Source organism: Myotis brandtii, unplaced genomic scaffold (assembly GCF_000412655.1).
Source record: "Myotis brandtii unplaced genomic scaffold, ASM41265v1 scaffold1299, whole genome shotgun sequence".
Lineage (NCBI taxonomy): Eukaryota > Metazoa > Chordata > Mammalia > Chiroptera > Vespertilionidae > Myotis > Myotis brandtii.
Window position 1 is genome coordinate 625,000 of NW_005354591.1, and position 6,739 is coordinate 631,738.

The window sequence follows — 6,739 nt, forward strand, 5'->3', positions numbered from 1 at the left end:
CTTTCCACTAAGCAAAGCTGCTTTCACACAGACTCCCAGACTTCTGGTCACCAGCAGCATTTGCCCCCAACAACTGTGGGTGGCCAAACAGCCTCAGGAGATGTGAGAAATCCCCTTCCTAGCTCCAGATGGCCCACTTGAAAACTAAATTTCTAGCAGAGTGAAAATTCCATTGGTTGTGCAGATAACTTAGCTGGTTAAACATCAAGCTCTGTAAGTCTCTGTTTACTAATAGATCCATGGAATGTGACCCCCTCAGGCCTTTACTGTACTTGAATACGCTGCAAAAAATATCTCCCCACTTTAGAACCTCTATTGGGGGGCTGGGTGAAAAAGGGGAAGGGTTTACGAAGTATAAAGTGGCAGTCACAAAATAGTCATGAGGATATAAAGTGCAGCCTAGGGAACATAATAATATTGTAAGAACTATGTACTGTGCCGGGGGGTGCTTGAAATATTGGGGAGACACTTTGTAAAGTATATGATTGCTGTACACCTGAAACTAGCACAAAATAATATTAAATGTAAACTGTAATTGAAAAATAAAAATGTAATTTTTTTTTAAAGAACCTCTAGACCAGCACCATCCCATAGAACTTTCTGTATAAAGAAAATGCTCTAGGTCTACACCGGTGGTTCCCAACGTGGGGCACATGCCCCACAAGGGGGCAAATTTGATTTTTAAGGGGGGGCAGTTTGAGAATGAGTTATTAACAGTGAATTCTTTTGCATTTCTTATTGTTCTAGGGGCCTCACATACAGTATATACACATATATTGTGACATATTTATGCATTTCAGTTCTCTATTACATGCTTTGAAACTTTATTTGCTATTTTTCTGTATCACTACATTTTTTTTTAACAATTTCTTAGTGATTTCTTCCTCAGTACTTCAACTGTCCTTTTGTTCTTTTATGTTTCTCTTTCATGGATGCCATGTTCTTTGGAAGCTTGTTTAGACCAAGTGAATGGCCTTTAGGCTTCCTCCATGTGAATAGGAGTTCACTTTTTGAGTAATAAGAATTAAATATGTCACAGGGTGGGGGGCCTCAGGATTTTAGAGATGCTCAGGTGGGGCATGGCCAAGAAAAGGTTAGGGACCACCGGTCTACACTGTCCACTACAGTAGCCACTAGCCACATGTGGCTCGTTGGCAGGGAGTTTGCATATTGGACTGCGCAGCCTTAGAGGACTCTGGAAGGTTGATTGCTGGTGCCCACATTTTTATTATACTTTGCCTATGAACTCACTTATATCACTGGATCATAATTGTTTGTTTCTGTTTTGGCTACCTCACTGGGTTGTAAACTTTCTGTCTTACTCATCCCGTTATGATCATTTATGAGCACCTGGCCGGGCCCACAGTGCTAGAAGTTGAATAATTAATGTAGGTTAAAGGGATGTGAGTTGGTATTTTCACAAGCATTATTGTCCTGGCTTTCTATCATCTGGTTTACCCTTCCTCGGGGCATTGCTGTTATGACTGGCTCGATTTCCAAATCTTCAAATGAAGCTCCACCTGATCACTTTCCTCAAAGGAAATCACTTTTTAGCTGATTATTTTGGTTGTTTGCCTCTAAATATTATTTCTCTCAGTCAGCAATTTTCAACCTTTTTCATCTCATGGCACACATAAGCTAATTACTAAAATTCTGCGGCGCACCAAAAAACATATTATACTTTTTGCTGATCTGACCCCCCCCAAAAAAGTATAATTTTTATTCATTCACACCAGAACGCTATTGTGTTGGCTGTTGTCATTTTTTAATTTGACGACCTAAGGGAAAAGAGGTCAGTGCCCCTGACTAAACAGTCACCTATTGCATGTTGTAAAAGTTCTTGCAGCACCCTGGTTGAGAATTGCTGCTCTAAATGAATGGTGGTGCAGGGGATAGAAAACTGCCCAGTACCTTCTTACCTTCTCCAGCTGAATGAGCTGCCCTTTCCCTGTGCACACTGCTGGCATTCTGAGATCTCTGGGCACCATCATCCTGGGGACACTTTGGTCTCTCTCCTGTGTTTAGTGCTCCATTCCCTATTTCTCTTGCCTTCTCCTCCTGGATTCTCTCTTCATTTGCTTGTTACATTGTCCAATAGCCTTCTTCCCAGGAGGGAAGATATATGGATGGATGTTTTATATATCTGAAAATATATTTAACCTGCCCTCTCACTTAATTGGTAGTTTGGCCAGGTTTGGATTGGTGTGTGTGTGTGTGTGTGTGTGTGTGTGTGTGTGTGTGTTATTAATAAGTTTGAAACCATTCTGATCCCCAGCCTATGTTTGTATATGATCTGGGGTTTTGTTTCTTTCTCTTTTTTTTTTCCTGGAAGCCTGTAAGATCTTTATTTTTCACTGGAGGTAACAAATGGCCCTTTTTTCCCATTTGTTCAGTGTTCTGTATACTTACAACTGAAATATCACAATGTTGTATCTTGGCTTGAGTCTATTTTTATCCACTGTGTTGGTCAGTGCTTTCATCTAGAAACTCGTGTCCTTTAGTTATGAGGGAGTTTCTTATATTATTTTGTTGACAAAGTTTTCCCCACCCTTTGTTTGCTTTCTCTTTAGGGAACTCCAATTATATGGATATTGGACCTCCTGGATGGTCCTCTAATGTTTTTATCTTTTCTATTTCATTTTCCACGTCTTTATCTCTTTTGCTACTTTATGTGAGATTTCTTCACCTTTTTCTCCTGGATTCTGTATTTAAAAGTTCATTTTTGCTATTTTGTTTTAATTTCCAAGAGCTTTTTTTGTTGCTGTTCTCTGATTTTTCTTAATAGTTTGATTAAATGTAAACTGTAATTGAAAAATAAAAATGTAATTTTTTTTTAAAGAACCTCTAGACCAGCACCATCCCATAGAACTTTCTGTATAAAGAAAATGCTCTAGGTCTACACCGGTGGTTCCCAACGTGGGGCACATGCCCCACAAGGGGGCAAATTTGATTTTTAAGGGGGGGCAGTTTGAGAATGAGTTATTAACAGTGAATTTTTTTTGCATTTCTTATTGTTCTAAGGGCCTCACATACAGTATATAAACATATATTGTGACATATTTATGCATTTCAGTTCTCTATTACATGCTTTGAAACTTTATTTGCTATTTTTCTGTATCACTACATTTTTTTTTAACAATTTCTTAGTGATTTCTTCCTCAGTACTTCAACTGTCCTTTTGTTCTTTTATGTTTCTCTTTCATGGATGCCATGTTCTTTGGAAGCTTGTTTAGACCAAGTGAATGGCCTTTAGGCTTCCTCCATGTGAATAGGAGTTCACTTTTTGAGTAATAAGAATTAAATATGTCACAGGGTGGGGGGCCTCAGGATTTTAGAGATGCTCAGGTGGGGCATGGCCAAGAAAAGGTTAGGGACCACCGGTCTACACTGTCCACTACAGTAGCCACTAGCCACATGTGGCTCGTTGGCAGGGAGTTTGCATATTGGACTGCGCAGCCTTAGAGGACTCTGGAAGGTTGATTGCTGGTGCCCACATTTTTATTATACTTTGCCTATGAACTCACTTATATCACTGGATCATAATTGTTTGTTTCTGTTTTGGCTACCTCACTGGGTTGTAAACTTTCTGTCTTACTCATCCCGTTATGATCATTTATGAGCACCTGGCCGGGCCCACAGTGCTAGAAGTTGAATAATTAATGTAGGTTAAAGGGATGTGAGTTGGTATTTTCACAAGCATTATTGTCCTGGCTTTCTATCATCTGGTTTACCCTTCCTCGGGGCATTGCTGTTATGACTGGCTCGATTTCCAAATCTTCAAATGAAGCTCCACCTGATCACTTTCCTCAAAGGAAATCACTTTTTAGCTGATTATTTTGGTTGTTTGCCTCTAAATATTATTTCTCTCAGTCAGCAATTTTCAACCTTTTTCATCTCATGGCACACATAAGCTAATTACTAAAATTCTGCGGCGCACCAAAAAACATATTATACTTTTTGCTGATCTGACCCCCCCCAAAAAAGTATAATTTTTATTCATTCACACCAGAACGCTATTGTGTTGGCTGTTGTCATTTTTTAATTTGACGACCTAAGGGAAAAGAGGTCAGTGCCCCTGACTAAACAGTCACCTATTGCATGTTGTAAAAGTTCTTGCAGCACCCTGGTTGAGAATTGCTGCTCTAAATGAATGGTGGTGCAGGGGATAGAAAACTGCCCAGTACCTTCTTACCTTCTCCAGCTGAATGAGCTGCCCTTTCCCTGTGCACACTGCTGGCATTCTGAGATCTCTGGGCACCATCATCCTGGGGACACTTTGGTCTCTCTCCTGTGTTTAGTGCTCCATTCCCTATTTCTCTTGCCTTCTCCTCCTGGATTCTCTCTTCATTTGCTTGTTACATTGTCCAATAGCCTTCTTCCCAGGAGGGAAGATATATGGATGGATGTTTTATATATCTGAAAATATATTTAACCTGCCCTCTCACTTAATTGGTAGTTTGGCCAGGTTTGGATTGATGTGTGTGTGTGTGTGTGTGTGTGTGTGTGTGTGTGTGTGTGTGTGTGTTATTAATAAGTTTGAAACCATTCTGATCCCCAGCCTATGTTTGTATATGATCTGGGGTTTTGTTTCTTTCTCTTTTTTTTTTCCTGGAAGCCTGTAAGATCTTTATTTTTCACTGGAGGTAACAAATGGCCCTTTTTTCCCATTTGTTCAGTGTTCTGTATACTTACAACTGAAATATCACAATGTTGTATCTTGGCTTGAGTCTATTTTTATCCACTGTGTTGGTCAGTGCTTTCATCTAGAAACTCGTGTCCTTTAGTTATGAGGGAGTTTCTTATATTATTTTGTTGACAAAGTTTTCCCCACCCTTTGTTTGCTTTCTCTTTAGGGAACTCCAATTATATGGATATTGGACCTCCTGGATGGTCCTCTAATGTTTTTATCTTTTCTATTTCATTTTCCACGTCTTTATCTCTTTTGCTACTTTATGTGAGATTTCTTCACCTTTTTCTCCTGGATTCTGTATTTAAAAGTTCATTTTTGCTATTTTGTTTTAATTTCCAAGAGCTTTTTTTGTTGCTGTTCTCTGATTTTTCTTAATAGTTTGGTTCTTTTTGTTTTTTGTTCTTTTTTTGTAAGAGAATATTTATTTGATAAATCATAGAGTATGAAAAGTAATTCCTTAAAAAAATGGGTTTAGGAAACAAGTTATTGAGATAAAGGAACGGCCTTTAGAGCTTGGGAGTGAGGAAGCTAATGGTAATGTGCCTGGGACAGAGAGCACAGTGGTTCCTTTGTCCTAAGGGTTTTCAGGGTGGAGATTTTAGGGGAGGCCCCAGGGGGAAGCTCTCAATAGACTATTCAATAGTTTCTTATTCTTTTTGCATGCAAGTGACATGATGAAAATTATTATTGTCCATTGTTTTGTTTCTTCTCCCTCTTTGTTTCCAGAGGTTTTCTTGTTAATTGGTTGGTTGGTTTCAATCTCTGTCTCTCCTGTAAGAGACTTTCCTCAGATGTCTGGAGAGGGCGAGAGAGCGGCTGCCAGCAATCCCAGAGTGAAGGGGCAGGGAGCAGGTGAGGGTCTCAGCATTTCATATTTACACACTTAACCACTTGGTTTGGGGTTCAGTACCCCTGCCCTTTGCTGTGTGTTCCCTACTGTGTTCCGGGTCCAGAAACCCTGTTTTACCCTTTCCAGATGCTATACTTATATTCTTTAGTTGAGATGGAGAGTGGAAACCACCTGAAATCCGAGTGCAGAAAAGGATTTAGGAACCAACTTCTTTCTTTCTTTCTTTCTTTCTTTCTTTCTTTCTTTCTTTCTTTCTTTCTTTCTTTCTTCTGATGAGAGAGAAGCATTGATCGGCTGCCTCCCGCACGCCCCCAACTGGGGATCGAGCCTGTGCCCTTGACCAGAATCGAAACTGGGACCCTTCAGTCTGCAGTCTGACGCTCTATCCACAGAGCCAAATCAGCCAGGGCCCAACTGCTTCTTAAACACCTTCCAAACTGTCCTGGTTTTAGCCCTTCCCTCTTCATTCCCACCTTCATGATGCCTTTAAAGATTCTACAGTCTATGTTCAGCTAGTCCTTGGTTATCTACATTGCTGATTTACTAGGTCCGTTACTGCACACTCATGGACTTTTTAAAATGTATTTTTATTGATTTCAGAATGGAAGGGAGAGGGAGAGAGAGATAGAAACATCAATGATGAGAGAGAATCATTGAGGGACGGCCTCCTGCATGCCCCCTACTAGGGATCAAGCCTGAAACCTGGGCATGTGCCTTTGACCAGAATCAAACCCTGGACTCTTCAGTCCGCAAGCCAATGCTCTGTCCACTGAGCCAAACTGGCAAGGGCACATTCATGGACTTTCTGTTTTATCTCCTTTTTTGCTCTATAAGTTTATGCCCATTTTTTCTTTTAATGGAAGGTGGCTGGGTACATTTGTTCTCTCTGCCACTCTTCTCCCCATCCATCACGTCAGCTCATTAAGCTAAATGCTGAATTCAGGATCTCTCAAATACTGCACACGGTTCTCCTTCCAGCTCTCCTGTTTATGGAACCACCATTCTTCCTGTCTGTCTGCCTCCAAAAATAAGAATAATTTAATATTCCTTCTTTTGTAACAGATCCCTGCTTTCATGGATTTCTGGCATTTTTCCTCTTACAATTCAGTACATAGCAAAAATCCTACTTTGAATTCCTTTTTGAAGAAACAAAGATAATGAGATGCAATCATTTGAATCAAGGAACTTCCAGTGTAGTG

At 40.1% G+C, this 6,739-nt stretch overlaps 1 protein-coding gene across 3 annotated transcripts in view; it reads left to right on the plus strand.

Moving 5' to 3' along the window:
* The window catches only part of LOC102252157 (chromosome unknown open reading frame, human C4orf19), a 60,778-nt gene that overhangs the window by 36,602 nt on the left and 17,437 nt on the right, over window positions 1-6,739 (plus strand). The window contains exon 1 of one of the 3 annotated variants that reach the window (XM_005859737.2): window positions 5,448-5,542. The exons of the other annotated variants lie outside the window; for them this stretch is intronic. The gene's annotated coding sequence lies outside the window, so the exon portion shown is untranslated. Of the gene's footprint in view, window positions 1-5,447; window positions 5,543-6,739 lie in introns of those variants that run through there. 3 annotated transcript variants of the gene reach the window in all.